This window comes from Micropterus salmoides, unplaced genomic scaffold, assembly GCF_014851395.1.
Source record: "Micropterus salmoides isolate LMB-PRFRI ecotype aquatic unplaced genomic scaffold, ASM1485139v1 Ms_hic_scaffold_10, whole genome shotgun sequence".
Lineage (NCBI taxonomy): Eukaryota > Metazoa > Chordata > Actinopteri > Centrarchiformes > Centrarchidae > Micropterus > Micropterus salmoides.
In genome coordinates, this window is record NW_024040041.1 from 22969880 (window position 1) to 22985917 (window position 16038).

General features: G+C 37.6%; 1 protein-coding gene across 10 annotated transcripts in view; it reads right to left on the reverse strand.

Moving 5' to 3' along the window:
- Positions 1-16038, reverse strand: part of mrtfbb (myocardin related transcription factor Bb) — a 77189-nt gene that overhangs the window by 23712 nt on the left and 37439 nt on the right. Inside the window, exon 1 of one of the 10 annotated variants that reach the window (XM_038703393.1) lies at positions 2428-2567. The exons of 8 other annotated variants lie outside the window; for them this stretch is intronic. The gene's annotated coding sequence lies outside the window, so the exon portion shown is untranslated. Of the gene's footprint in view, positions 1-2427; positions 2568-16038 lie in introns of those variants that run through there. One more of the 10 variants, XM_038703453.1, reaches the window with a different exon arrangement.

Genomic DNA, 16038 nt, shown 5'->3' on the forward strand with positions numbered 1-16038 from the left:
TTCCATAACTAAGACTAAACCAGCTAAAACACAATGGTGCAATACATCCAGACAATAACTGTCATGTTATAACATCAGATGGAATAAATTAATTTCATTATCTGTGGCATTGTATTCCATAAAACATCCATGTGGTTGATTTCTCACATGTATGTTTATTCTTTTACACTTGCATAGACTAAAGTGATAAAAACTTGTGGATTATATCTCATAACTCATAACTAAAGTCACCATATCCTTGACAGAGTACAACAAAGCTGGATTAATACCAATATATTACAATTAAGAACCAACATTACTGTGGCATTCAAATGTTTGGGAAATGTATACAATTATTTGAGGCGATGTACATTTCCCCTTAATACTACATCTTCTGCTACATAATAAAGGTATCAACAAACATTCATAATAACAACATATATTTTATCTTTTTACCTGATAGGACACCTTCAACACATTATGAAAAACAATCTTTATGAAGCAGTAAGACCTTTTTCAAACTTCTTAAATCAATAAATATGGAGGAAAAATATTCAGACAAATGAGTGACGACAGGGGACAAAGTCAATCAGCAAATATTATACGAGTTTATGTGAAGAGTAGATGTCCACTTAAGTATATTGTGGACATGCTGTATAGGTATGCATAGGTAGCCAAACTCAGACATCAGAAGTTCATGTGGTTTCAGGTTGGAACATAAAGATAATAGCACAAGAAGTTGTTTTAAAATGGGTTGATGAAGGGCTACTAAATTGAAAGGCATAAAAAAACATTTTAAAAAGTGTTGAGAGAGTGATGTGTAAAGAATATAATCGGGAAGAAGGTAGAAAAACCTCAGCATGAAAAAAAACATCCAACCAGCGATTGTACTGTAAAGCAGGCGCAGACTATGCTGCTAAAAATAGCTGATCGTATAGCCAGAACAAGCAGTTGGATGGGGGGGGGGTATATATTTTCCTTTTCTGTGTGGGTCTGAGGTAAAACGGTTTCCCCACAATCTGTAAAAACAAAACAAAAAGTACAACTACAGCGAGGGGCGGACCACTCTTTCACACTTCCCCTCTAACATTCCCTGATTTCAACAACCGTAACTTTCCCATGCGTCTACTTAACCCTCCAGTGGCTGTTACTCAGAGCTGTTGCACAGAACACGAGTCCCCCCCCACCCCCACCCCCTCCTGGTGCTTGGCAGGGGGTCGGTAAGGGGTCGACCAAAGACAGAAATAACCTCTTGTTTGCCCACTGGCATGCTGCAACTAATACTGTTGTTCTGAAAGAGACTGTGTTTTTGTCTAGTATTGTAGTGGATCCTGAAACCCAGTGACAGTGATGCTGTATGATTGGTGGGTGGCAGCTTTAAGAAAACAGAAAAAAATTACTTTAAAAAGTGTATCTAATTCTGTCATGGACTCACATTCTCTCTGAATTAACAGGTTTTCCGCTGCACACACTAAGTTGTCTTAGTCTGTGTGAGAGAGAGTGCAAAACTGTAAATCCATTCTTAAACGTAATTATTTTTTCTACTTTTTTATGACCTAAAAAGCAATTCTAAAAAGCAATTTTAAATAGCTTAAGTATATTTTGCATTAAAGTGGCAGGGCTGCTTAGTGGACTGCTACGCTATGCCTGCAGCTCTGCTGACTCAAGGGGAAACTTGTTACTCAGTCCTCACATTGCATTAGATGTTTGTGCATAATGAAAATTACATTAGCAGCTAATTTATGCTAATTACTGTTAATGCACTGGACTTATTACAGAGACGAGGTGCCAAATGAGTTTTCCATGCCTGAGTGGAAAGTGAAAACCTCTTCCCTTATTCAGTTTGGAATCTTAGGACATAGTTTTGCTATGCAAATAAAACACTCTGGAGATATGGATAAATCTTAATTTTAAGGAACTATATAATACAATGTGTAAATGCTTTCTACTATTTGCTAAATCTTAATTTTGAACATTTTCTTCCTGAACTCTCCAACAATATACTATCTATCAACACTGCCAAGTGGTATACATACCATTTTTGTGTCCCCAGAAAAAAGATCAGGAATAGCATTTGCTCATTGGAATAACAGGTAACAATAACAGTGTAACCATGGCCGCAGCCTCAGGAGAGACAGTCAGTCAGAACAGCAGGCTGAGAGAACACAGTCCAGACCACAAGGGAAACATTAACTGCTTTGTAAATGCCAGGAATATAAAGTGTGCAGTGTTGTTTTCAAATGGACGTTAATGCAGCCTATACACTAAGCACAGACAGCACAAGATAAAATAAAAGTCACATTGATCATCACACAAATGTACTTCATCACAGCAAAAATGTGGCACATAAATGTGAAATAATGTATAACTGATAAGGCATATAAGAATCAAATATGATGCATTACATTGAGCTGCATTTTGATGCAAAACTGGAAACTAAAAGCTTACCTAAAACGTCTCCCTTTTTCTGTCTGTCAGATATGCCCCCTCTATTCATCTACTGTCATCTCCCTGCAACTGATTTACTTCCTGACTCAGCTATGGGAAACAGTGAAGTTATCCTGATTACAGACATTTCCTTCCTCCACCATTCACAGCAATGCCTGGAATGGCTGCAGTATTTACTCAGGCCTGAAGCGGTAAACTGCAGATCCCACACCCACATGGCATATGGATCATGGGCTACAAAGGCCAAGGGTTCCTGGGAGAGTAGTTCTACTTAACCCAGACAAGAAAATACAGATATTCTCTAGCAAGAGACATGATGTAATTGGATAATCTGTTGAAGTTTCAAAAACCTGAATCTATAGAACCCAAGACTGGATTTACTGTACTGTACAGGAGCACATTGCCTCTCTGAGCTTCCCCCTCTGGCTTTGGGCCCCCTGAAACTTCCCCACATTTACCCCTAACTAATGACAACGCTGCTTGGATCCTAAATGGTTTTCAGGCCCAGTTCTTGTGGTTTGCAACTTGAAAAACAAGGTGTTTTTAAAAGTGTACATGAGTCCTGCAAGCTTTGACACCATTCCACTGCTCTTGATGTTGAACTAACCCTTGCCCTGGATTATAACATCATCAACAGAAAATTACTGTCAGTTAGTATACCAAATTACCTGCTGCAGGAACATTGAACAACTTGTATTGCTGGACATAATTAGATTAAAAATGAATAAAACAGGACTTACACACACTATAGCTGAGAGAGTGTCCAGCACTACAAGCTGTTCCACAGTCCTTGTGAGTCTCACCAGAGGGGGGCACTAAGAGCTCATATTTGATATTTGGGAGGCACCCTAACATGATCAGGTTTATATTGTATAGAGGTATAACAGGAAGGCCTACTTGTAATTTACTAATGATTTTGGAAACCCTCTCATGGGGAGTGGTTCCTATAAGTTGGGCAGGACTTATCTTTACAACCATTACCTGACAACATATTTATTATTCTAAATTCATACTTAGGATGAATTTACTCTAAATATATTTCACAGTAGAGTGACATCTCTGAGGATAAGGGTCATTGTATTCATTCATATCACATTCATAAAAAAATTTCTCCCTCTACTGCTACATTAATGAAAAAAATACATAAAAAACTTGTTTGTAAAACATCAAATGTAGCTGCCAAAGATTTTTTGTTGTATGGTGATGAAAGTTACAATAGAATCATCATATTACATAATTATTTGCAGCCTTGTAAATAAAGTTAAAGATTTCCCTTGAATCTTATTGTACTGAATTTACGTGAAGTGAACAAAACAATCTCTGATGCCACAATAACAACTCTAGAGATCTAGGCAGCTTTGACTATTGCTGCCAAGTGAGAACTCCACAGATATTCTACAGTTGTCAGGCAAAGTTAACTCACTTAGTATTTGGAATACACTGCGCAGCACAGTAGTGAAGTGGTTAACACAGTTGCCTCACAACAAGAGGGTTCAAACCTACCGCCCAAGCTAGGGCCTCTCAGTGTGGAGTTTGCATAGTTGTGTGCCAGTCCTGTGATAAGCAGCTGGATAAGTGGGTGTAGCTAATGGATGGATGATGAATTACACTGCCATCTAGTGTAATATAAGGGGACTATTATAGGATCCATTTCCCATATAATGTAAACCCATAGGTATATTTCCATTCCAAAAAGTGGCAAAGGACGTAAGAGGTAGCCATAATCTCTGCCCTATTTGAACTTAAGATACATTAGTGTCAATCTCAGAGACAGATAATGACAGAGGCTACATCAAACGGTGACACTGTTTATGCACAATTTTGTGAGTGCTGAAACCAAATGCAGCTGCTGCTTAGTAGCCCCTCTACCCATCAGAAAATATATAACCACGAGAGCCAGCAAGTGGCACATTTTTCATTTAAAATTTTCATTTATATTAGCTTGATAAGCAATCATGTATTATTAACTGCTGTGCAGAGGAAAATTTCTGATAAACTCTGAGATGGAGGTATCAATTACTAGGTGGGGTGTTTCTGTCTACCAAGCATTTTGGCCAAAATGCAGTCCAACCTTCTGCACAAGTATTACTCAATGTTTAATATGGCATATCTCCCCAAGATGTGTTTTCAAACAGTCAAATACCTTGATCTAGTAGCAGTGGACTTTTCTCGATTTCTTCACATCTAGGAAACAACCAATTAAGATTCAGGCAATGGACTAAGGTAAAATATTTCACAACACCAAATAATTATGTTTTTATTTTCTTTATGTACAGGAGTGGCACCATAAACAAACACCTCGCAGTTTCACAGAAAATTTGAAGAATATTCAAAGGTAAAATCAGCAAACTGGGAGGCTGAGTATATACAATGAGGATTGATAGTGTCACAATGAAACGGCTGTCTGTGGTGTTATCATTTAGTTTGGCTTTTTGTTTGCGTAGATAAATAAATAAATATAAAAATTAAATTAATGATGAAACATTTGCACTTTGTTTCCAAATAGGGCCCGGATACTAGCCTGGATTTATATAGACACAGGGGGGCAGTGATGTCTTTATGCGATGTAGCTTTTCAGAGAGCACATTTGAATCTGGGAGGTTAAAATTATATCTGAAGTGTTGCTTCAGCACCACACTGTGATAACTCTAAAATCTTTTCAGTCCATATGCCCTCCATCAGCTTTGTCCAAATGTAGCGATAAGTATGAAGCTATGAGAGTGTGATATATTAGTCAGTGATGCTCTCCCTTGGAGGCGAATCGTTGGAGTGAATCCATCCTGATTCTGCAGGATGTTATCTGTTCTGAAATGTCCGAATATATATTAAAATACCCATGATCAGGATAACTGCATTTCCATTTCCATTTATTTCACTCTTTTAAATATATTATCTTTATGAAGTGTGAAGGGGAATGATAAAAAGTTTTACTGAGTACTGTACTTACTGTATTTAAGTCAGTTTAACTCCTATTTTTTAGAGGGGTGTTTATAAACTGAGGGATGGACGTTCGTTCCTCTCAGCACACGACATCATGAATCAGTACTACATAAAACGTTTTTTTTTCAATGTACTATTGAGTATCTAGCCAAAGCTTTTAAAGCTTTCCTTTGACAAATTAAGTGGCTGCTTGGTGCACCATGACCTGAAGGCCCAACAGAGAGAATTGTTACACTGACTTCACAAGTCAAGTTTATTGTGAAGGCCTGACTTCACAATAAAGTGCAATACAATACAACAAAGTGAGATACAATACTTAAAACAAATAAATACACAAGAAAAACATAAATCAGACAGCCATAAAACCCTTGTCTATCTAAAAGCTTGTTTGAATAGCAGAGTGAGTTAATATGTGTCTTGGTCGTTAAAATTTTGTGGCACAATTTTGTTGGCGCTTTGGTGTCAACCACTGCACACATTCCATTTTTCAGTGGAATTGCCCTTTAATAGAGATTTCAAAGGATGGTACTCTCTATTGCTGGAATGAACCGGGCAGGCCATGCAGGTTGTGCTCCATGATGGGAAGCAGGCACTCAATGCACCTAGAACCATGATATAAATGATTACTTTATTTACTTTACAATGCACTTTTAGGAACCATCCCGCCAGAGTAGTGGAATTTAGAGAAAGGCCCATGGGCAAGGGTAGGTCAGGGTTAAGGAGCAATCAAAGTTGCAGGTGGATGCTTTCTGTTGCTTTTCTGTATCTTGTAGTATCTTTGTCATATTGTTATGGCTTTATGCTATGTTAGTGACAATGATCACTAGTTGACATATATATTTTTTCTCCAAAATAAACAAATTAGTCACAAAATTGTTCACTCTTCTATATATTGAATGGAATTTTTTAAATTGGGGAAAAATATTTTGCAGCAATTTCAAATATCTGGAAACGGGCATGGTATTTTATAATTGGACACATGGTGCCACAATTGGATATAGATCGACATAAACGGACTTAGCTTGGTCAGTTGCCTAAACTTGAATGAAATTTCATTGAAATCCATCAAGTTGTTTTTGAGACGTCAAGTGAAAGAAGAAGCAAATAAACAGAATTAAAAGCGGTTGGTGGGGGGAATCTGGACTTCTTAGGAGAAACACATACGATGCTTATTTGAAAGCAAGTCTTTACTTGCAGCAAACAGCAAGCAAGAACAAACCTTATCATCAAACGGTATTTGTAAACCTAATTGCAGCCTCATTTCTCCTGTTTTGTCCAAAGACTTGCCCTCGCCATTATCTTTTAACAGACCAATTATCTTATAAGCCCATGTGCCCTGTTTCCTTTGCCTTGTTCATCAGTCTCCACATGCCTTTTATTCTTTTTAGACACATTTTAGAAAGACATGTAACCGCATTCTAAAGAAATGTAGAAAAACACAAGTGTGTGTAATATTTTCAGCCCTTTTCAAGCAGTACAGTAAATAAACTTTTTATGACAAAAAGAATGCAGTGTGACTGATATTGCACTATCCTTTTCTATTGCTAAACCTCTTTACTATTATGTCTCAGTTCGGATAGGAGGAATAATGTGTATTTAATTTTTTAAAAGTCATCAACCAACAGGCAGCCATTGGTCATGTGGTTTTCAAAAAGCAATTCCGAGTAACTTGATTAATCATGGGTCATTTCATTTTCAAACAACATGCTGCTCTCTCAGTGTGGCTGCAGTCAAATCCTCAGAGTCTGCAGCAGTGATCAAGGCCTATACAAATAAACCAGCCTTGACTTCACTCTCACTGAATGTAAATGTCAGAACAATTTGAGAGGTGGGACACAAACTTCACTGGAACCACAGAGGTTTCTGAGTGCTGTCATCTAGAGAAGCATGAAACACCCCCTGGATACAGTAGCTGAAAAGCTTTTAAGTCTTTTGCTTTTTTCCATCTTAAGCATTTAGTTTATAGTTGTTCCTTAAGAGTTTCCACAATAACCAAACTTTGACACAAAATAACACACTTGCATTGTAAACAACCAGCTGTTTGCAAGAGGATTTTCTTTGTCATTTTCTTTGGCACATTGGTTGTTACTTTAATTCAAATGACTAACCAATATAATCAATGCTTTCCAAGGAGCCCTAGGTACAAACGTATATTAAAACCAACACAAAAAGCTGTAATTAAAAGTAACCATTTTTTCTGCTATTGATTAATTTGCCAAATATTTTCTCGATTATTAATTTTGTATATAAAATATCAGAAAATTACAATGTGATGTCACTGAATGTCTTGTTTCCCCAAAGATATTCAACCTCACATTTTTGTAGTGTAGTTTATGTATTGTCTGTATATGGTCAAACAACCTTATGTCACCTTATGTCACATACAGAATAGAATGAAAAAGTCTTTGATTTGTAATCTATGTGTTCAGTGGTTATAAATGCCAATAATACAACAACATACAAAGACTTACACTTTATAATTAGTAATCTTTTTTAAATTTTCTGTTGTTTAAAAAATGTCCGCTTGTGTGTGAGGCAAATAAAACATGTGAAACTGTAGGAAAAAAAGTTCCATAAAGAAAACAAAATTTATAGTTGTGATGCCTACAGTTGTCAGTCCACCTAACAACTTAAGCAATAAAGCTGTGAAAAGATTGGGCAGAACAAAGAGCATGGAGAGATTTACGGTTTGGGGAAGGTAAATTTGCAGAGAAAGAGAGAAAACAGCTGCAGTAAATGTCCATCCTAGCTGCGGTGAAATTGGGTGAAATACAGCTTTGACAGGAGCGCAGGCGAATAAACAGGACAATTTGTGGTAAATAGAAAAGTCTTCTGACCCTGACACAAATTGGGCAGCTTGTTCGTGTTGTCAAAATAGTGTCACAAACTGTGCTTTGACACGTAGTGGCAGCATCACCAGCTCATTAAAACAAGTTAACGTAACGCAGCATGACATAGTACATTCATGATTTATGAAGAGCAAATCTATAAAATTAAGGAAACTGACGCACAGGTCACAACACCACTGATTAGCCAGAGTATTAGAATCAATTGTAAATTCAGTTAAAACACATATCCACTCATTGTGTGTCTATGTGACTGTATGTTTTCACATACTATTTGCAGATGAGAATGTGCTGGTGGGCAGACCTGAAACTTTCCCTCAAAGGTCAAATCTAGACCCAATTTGATTTGAGTAACCCAGCGAAGTGTCTGCTCTGTGTGTGTGTGTGTGTGTGTGTGTGTGTGTGTGTGTGTGTGTGTGTGTGTGTGTGTGTGCACGCGCGCACTCCTGCCAAATTCTCAGAGAGTGCATGTTAGGGAGATCAGCTTTGCTCCAGTAAAATGTGTGGGCTGAAAATAGGCCTGATCGAAGAATAGTGTGTCATATTACATTGCACAGGAGACCCATGGAGCTAAAGCTCTTACTGATGTCCCTTCACTTTTCTAGACTGAGGTCTCCACTTCTCCTGAATAGCACACAGTAGATTGTTACAGGACATCAGTCAAGGTCACATTATCAGACACAGTAAACTAGCAGAAGCAAAGGAGAGTGAAATATTAAACGTTCTTTCAAAAGGGAACCTTAAGTTACTGTTATTGTTTTTCCCCTGGCCTTAAACAGTACTTACATTTAATACTTTAAAGTTATTTTTGAATTATAACCGATTTTCTTTGTTCTTTGCTGATAAGATTTAGTTCTTAAAGCCTTCAATTTTCGGACTATAAACGTTCATATGAAAGTTATATCCGAGTTTATTATCAGCCAACAATTGTGAGTCATAAACACAGTGGTCCCTTGAGCAACACAGTGCCTTTTTTGTGTGGCAACATTGTTTCCTATTCGTATTAAAATGTTTCAAGTGTGACTTTGCTGCATGTGCTTTGAAAGCAGCTAAAAATAATCAAAGAAGCCACAAGACTGTAAACATAGTAATGGGCATTTTGTGGGCTGGCTCACCTGGGAGTGGACTGGATGGACGTTCAAACATTATTGCTACAGTTGAGTCACAACTCTCTGGGATATGTGCCAAGCCTGGCAGCCCAATTCTGGATATCTCTGCTGTGGCAGGTCCACAGTTTTTCCCCCTCCAAGCAGTTAATGTCCCCAGCACCAAAAGCATTACGCCCCCCCCACAGACCCACATATCTGGGTCTTTCACACATAATGCAACGCCTGCAGCAAGAATGTCTTTGAAAGGCAAGGTGAATAGTCAATGACATCTGAAAATAACCACCTGCAGCTGTGATTCTTCAAATGGAAGAAAAATTCTCAAACTTCTATGTTATGGGTTTGACGCCAGACACCCTCTGCCTCCCTGTAACGCACTGTCTAATACAACAGCATTCTAAAACATTGTCTTCACAATAGGTAGCATTCCTGGAATTTAAATATCAAAAAAAGATGCACATCCTTTGACTGTATTTTTCAAAGCATTATAGTTTCACTCCTGCGACAGACCGAAGCAGCCAGACAAGCATTTACTCCCAGTGGTCAGGATGCTCATTATCCCCTGTGAAGCTCACATAGTTAGAGAAGTGAACTCTCATCCTGCTATAATGAGCTTGGCATTCCACTGGAGACTTTGGCATGAAGCTGTCCAACTTGGAGTGAGGCAGCCCCGCTGTTGCTGTGCAGCTGACTGAGGGAAATGAACAGAACCTCTGATGGCATCCTGGATGGGCTGTTAGTTATCTACTGCCAGGCATCACTGCTTCCACTGTCCCCTGTGGAGCATGATGACCTGACTTTTAATAGACATGCACTTTTCTTTTAAGGATTTCTCTGACTTAGTCAAATGCTGGGTAGCTGTTCAATCTTGAGAAATGAATAGAATTACATGGCTACTAAGTTGTTATTTTTGTTGTTTTTTTAGTTTAGTGCATGTCTATTAAAAGTCAGGTCATCCTGCTCAATAGGGGACAGTGGAAGCAGTGACGCCTGGCAGTGGATAACTTATTGTGAAGACTATTTTTTAATCTTGCTCCCAAGACATTTGTAATTCCTTAGATACCTTTTTTTTGGTGCTGTATCAGCCCTTTAAAAGAATTTTCAGACCAAAACAGGGGAGATTTCTCACAATCATGGCATCAGCCTTATTTGTTTTTTATGTACAGTATTATATTAATATTGTCATTTCTCTCTTTTCTGGTGGGAAGAAAGCATCCTCATTCTTTGTTGTTTTTGTTACAGTATGTCCAGTATTTTCAGTTTGGACCAGAGTCGTTCCTTAAACTATGGGTCCAACAGTTTACTACATGTTTGATCCGATGCTTCTCTGTCCAGTGAGTCTGATTGGAGCTCCTCGTATATATATATATATATTTTTTGTAAATTAAACATTTACTTTCTGCACTTAAATATAACAGTACATTCAAATAAGGCTAAGCTTTGAGGTTAGAGTCATTTGTGGTTCTAGCTCTGTTTTCTTCTTTTAATTATTCACTATTTTTATTTTCAAATGAAATAAGACATTCACAAATGTTTTGAATTTGGACATGATGATTGATACCTGATCAACAAGTATTTTTGATAACAACTAACAACAATAACAACTGTTTTTATAGTGTGATTCAGCTTTTTCTTAGAGGTCTGGTTAAGAAAGGTTATGTGTTTTCTAAGAGACCTGACCACAACAATAGAAATAAACCGACTTACAGAAAACAACAAACACGTACATTTCATTACAGAAAGTCTGATGAGAGGAGAAGAGACAGGTTCTAAAATAGCCATTTTCAAAAATAACAAAAATGTCCAAAAGTTTCTCTTCACATTCTTTTTAAGAACAGCTTTAAACTCAGAAAGAGTTTGAAGTCTTTCCGGCGGCTATTTCCAGCTACAGACAAGTCAGACATTATGAAGTCTTTCTTATTCATCGTTGTCAGAATAATAAGCAGACATACCCGCAGACATGTCAGTGACCGAACACTTCTGTTTCTGGATTGAATATTTTTTTCTTGTTAGACAGAGCAGCCTCTGTGTGGGACTGTGAGTGCCGAGGGTGACCGAGAGGTTTTGTGTGACAATGAAATTTCAAAAGTGATGAAGAGAAAAATATGCAACCCAATTACAGCATCTAAAACATCATGAGAGGTTGAACAGTAATCTGCTTCTGACATGCGCCAAATGCTTCAACAAAAGTTCTGTGCTTCTCCTACGCTATGAATATGTTTTCAAAAGTTCCTCTTTCTTGTGATCATCTGAACACAAAGGTCACTTCATCTCAGACCCTCTCAGCTGGGTGCTTAACTAATCAGATTTTGTAAATTTCAAAAGAAAATTTCAACGCTCAATTTCAAAAGTTTGTCTCAACCAAAGGAAGCTATCAGCGATAAATCTGAAAAAAAATGCTTTGGACCATTGTGAGCTGCCAGTCCATCTAGTGATTGGTTTGGACTACACAATAACCAAATTATGCATTTTTCTCCGCCACATGGTTTGAGCTCAATTTCTAGAAGACACATTGGAAGCACAAGAAGAAATAAGCCATTTGGGAAATAGGCCGCTTTGCGAGCAAGACAAACCAAGCTCAGAAATGTGCTGCTTTGCCAAAGGCACATTTAACAGCTTGAGCAAAATTGAAATTTATTAACAATACATCTTAGGGCAATCATAATCTTCAAAAACCAAATTTTCCAATTGAGTAGTGACCTTGAATCTCACACTACTGTCTCACATCAGCATCTTCTTCATCTGTAGGAAATTTCCTATTACTCCTAAGAGTAATATCCTGTAGCAGTAGTATCAGGCCATGACTTACTTTGCAGAGTACAGTGTGCTAGCAGGTCTGTCTCACTCATGGTCATCCTGGCTATTTTTTTCTGTTACCATGACAACATTTCTCTGCACTCCTCTGCCTCTTGATTGTGTGGAAAATTAACAAGAAGACAAAGGGGAAAATGTCAGAGGCTGTGTAACAGTGACTGAACATAGATGAACAGTCGCCACTGACTGGCCTACTTTAACTTCAAATTACTTAAAGGCTCAGTTTGATATGTTTGAGATGTTGCGTATCTCACCAATTTTAGTCTCGGTGTTCTCAGCTATCTATAGTCATGGGAAATTGTGTCGCTCCATCTTGCCAACTCTTCGCATCCTATATTAATAAATCCAGTCACAGGGTGTAAAGCTCAGGTCTGGTTTTAAAGAGTGATTTGGAGGTACCACAAACCCTCATACAGCCTTAAATAATCTCATACAGTGGCATACTGTCAGGGGCGCTTTATGGTGCTGCCATCAAGAAAGAAAAGTTGGGTGTAATCCCCCCCCCCCCTATTCTCCCTTACCACCTGCTGTAACTAGGACAAAAGTAAAATAAACACAATCACACAACACAGGCCATTCACCAAAGCTCGCTGTGACTCCAGAAGCCTGAAGCTAGGGCTTATAGCTTTTTGACCCAGTATCACTTGATCAACAGCCAAAACCTGCTGGGTTGCAGAGGAAGGAGAAAAAGTTGAGTATGAAGGTGTGGGCCTGTGTTTATCAAGTGTCTCAGAGTCTTTCCACAAATTACACTGAAAGTGAAACTAGGACTAAAAACGCTATGATTGCCTCACAAGGATAAATACTGATACTATTCCCGACAATAAATCGAAGAAGCCTTTCAGATTTACAGCTAAATGTTAAAAAGTTTTGTCCAATGATTATCCTTCAGATGTCACGGACCCTTGAGTTTTAGTGACTTTGGTGCACCAAAGGGGATAAATAAGTTGTTGTTTTTTATAGCAGTAAATTAACTCTGAAGCCTGTATCTGTTTTAATCAAATGACACTGCTAATATTTAAATATTTAGACATTTCTCTTGCCGAGAGTTAGATGAGAAGATTGATGCCATTCTCAACTCTGTACAATCAGCCAGCAGTCGGTTAACTTAGCTTAGCATCAAGAGTGGAAACGGGTACAGCTAGTCTGGCTCAAACTAATTAACACTATATCTTGTTTGTTTAATCAGGCGCAGTCTCTGCTTGCAAAATCACTTTGATGACAAGACTTCAGTGATTCACTATGCCTAGCTAAGATAAAGTTCACTACATAGCCCCCTGTAAAACTGTAAATGTTTGTACACTTTGGTTTTTGGATGGATTAAAGAAACAGCATATAACATGTTAATTAGTAAACTTTAGGGGTGATTGTGGTTGGATTTTGTTACTTTTAGACAGAGTCAGGTTAGCGGTTTACTTTAAAGCAAATGTGATCAACTTGATGAAGTCTTCCCCACTAGTTTCAGTCAGTCCAATGCTATAACATTGTACCCTTTTATCTGGCTTGAACCTCTTTATTCATAATATTATCTATCTCCCACTAAGACTCCACATGATGTCATATTAGAACAATGAGCAGTTCATCCACTATCAAGAGAATATGGAGATGAAAAGAAACCACAGAGTTGAGAAAGTCAAATCAGAAGGTCATGTACATTTGTTTGTGTGTCTCACTTTGAAGCAGAGAGCTTCAAGCTACGCCGGCATGAATAACTCATACAGCTGCGAGCAGAGGCCATAACACTGGGGTCACATGACAAAAGACCATCTGCATGACACTTCTGCTGTATACTGATTTCACAACCTTTTTCAAATCTGTTGAAATGTAGCTGCAAACCTTTTACTGTTGTGACGTAAATCTCGCAAAAACAATATGGGTCACTTTCACCAGAAAGTGACTGAAATGTTGAATTTGTCACAGATATTTCATCTGATGATCAAAATGATGCCAAATGAAGGCAAAGTAGCTTATATAACGCAACAGCATTTTGTCATTAAGTAGCCTCCTTTAAACCTATCCAAACACTGAGATAATAGAGTATGATGCAGTAATGAACACTGATATTTCAGAATGGGAAATGTCAGCATGTTAACAACAAAAACTCCCGAGACATCTGAGAAACATTAGCTGCCATTAGATAAAACCCTTACATTGTTGTTGATTTTCATGTTTTTACTTGAAATAAAAGGATTACCTCTAGGGGGTTATCTATGAACTTATAAAAGGTTTTACTAGTTTGCTACTACTTTGTTCTTTGTTGAAAACCTCATGGTGCTGTAAACAGAAAGAAAGTAGTGTTTTTAAAGGCTGTAACTGCAACTGGTGAACAAAAAAAGCTTGGTGGATGCTTCTTTTCTAGGGAGGGATCCCTATAAATAACTTTATTTCTTGGATAGCGGAATTGTTTATTAATAATGAAGGAGCAAATGTGGATTTACTTCTCCACTGAAAATGTATTAATCTAATTCTGGAAAGCACACCTTTGAAATGTGACTCCCTTCAACCTGTTCAAAACACTGATGTTAAAATGACGGATGTAAAAGCAATTGCTTATGAAGAACAGATAAATACAGAGCCCTAATGAGCAGGATTTGACTAGACTGGACTAGACTAGCATGCACAGAACAGATGTAAAAGTAGCAATTCAAGTATGTCAAACATTTGTTATAGAAATTTTAAAGTATGAATATGCAGTTCTTCCTACTTTTAACATAACTGAAGCAACATCAAAAGCCCTTTACCATATAGTCACACTGCTGTTCACACAGGGTGTAAATGTGACTTACCACACATTTATTTTACAGTTTTGACTGTACCATATTCTAATTGACCTGATCCTTCACTCCATATAAAACTGAAAGTATAATCAAGGAGCTTGGGCTGCCTGCTTAAAGAACACAATAAACAGAAAATGTCTTAGAAGGTGTATATGTCTAGTAGAACCAGGCCGTTATGAGTTAATTGCAGATAAATAAGTATCTTTGACCACCAGAAAGCACTCTGCTGTTGGCAACACACTGCCACAAATCCACCACAAAACACAATATGAAGCTGACATAATCGACTGTAACTATTCACAACACTAACAAAAGTTTTTAAACTGCATTATGTCATGTTATCTTGTTAACGTCTCATAACTACACGTAACAAATGTAAGGGATAAGAAAAAGAAACTAATATAGTCCGATATATCAAAATCAGTATTAGTCTTAAAATCCCATATCAGTCGGGCTTGAATGTCTAGCCTTTCAGAAAATTGTAAATGTACATACATCTATGTACAAAGATATTTTGGAGTTCTTTTTTAAATCCTTTTGACTAACAAGACCATAAAATATTTATGTTTCCATTTTTTTGTCAAGGTTAAAAGAAAAGTTCTCCTAAAGACATTGATATCACAGTATAAATACAGGTGTTTTATAGATTCCTTTTGGGGAAGACACCCCTACAACACACTGGAACAGCACACTATCATTTATGTTTTGTCTCAGGCCTGAGCCGATCCATGTGAAAGTTGCATTACTCAAATTTAACAGAGAGGGATAACATTAAAATTCCCCACTGTGTGAGCATTTAATCAGCCTCTCTCCCTGTCTGAGCAGAATTACAACACTCATCTACCCACCTGCTCCCACCAAAAGCATGGCACAGAACGACTCGAGACACTACATTTTTGGCAAGGATGCACCTGCAACAGTCCTTCAGTTGTCATGCAACAGTTTTGTCGAGTGTACATATACTTAATTACATATCTGATTACTGTAGTCTCAGAGTAGTCCTGCAGAAATATGTCACCCTTTTCTGTTTCAAAAACATCCAACACATACAGCCATTCCATTATCAGTGCTGGTAAGTTATTTTGGTGAACAATGTCATTTTGTACTTATCTTATTCCTTATTTATTT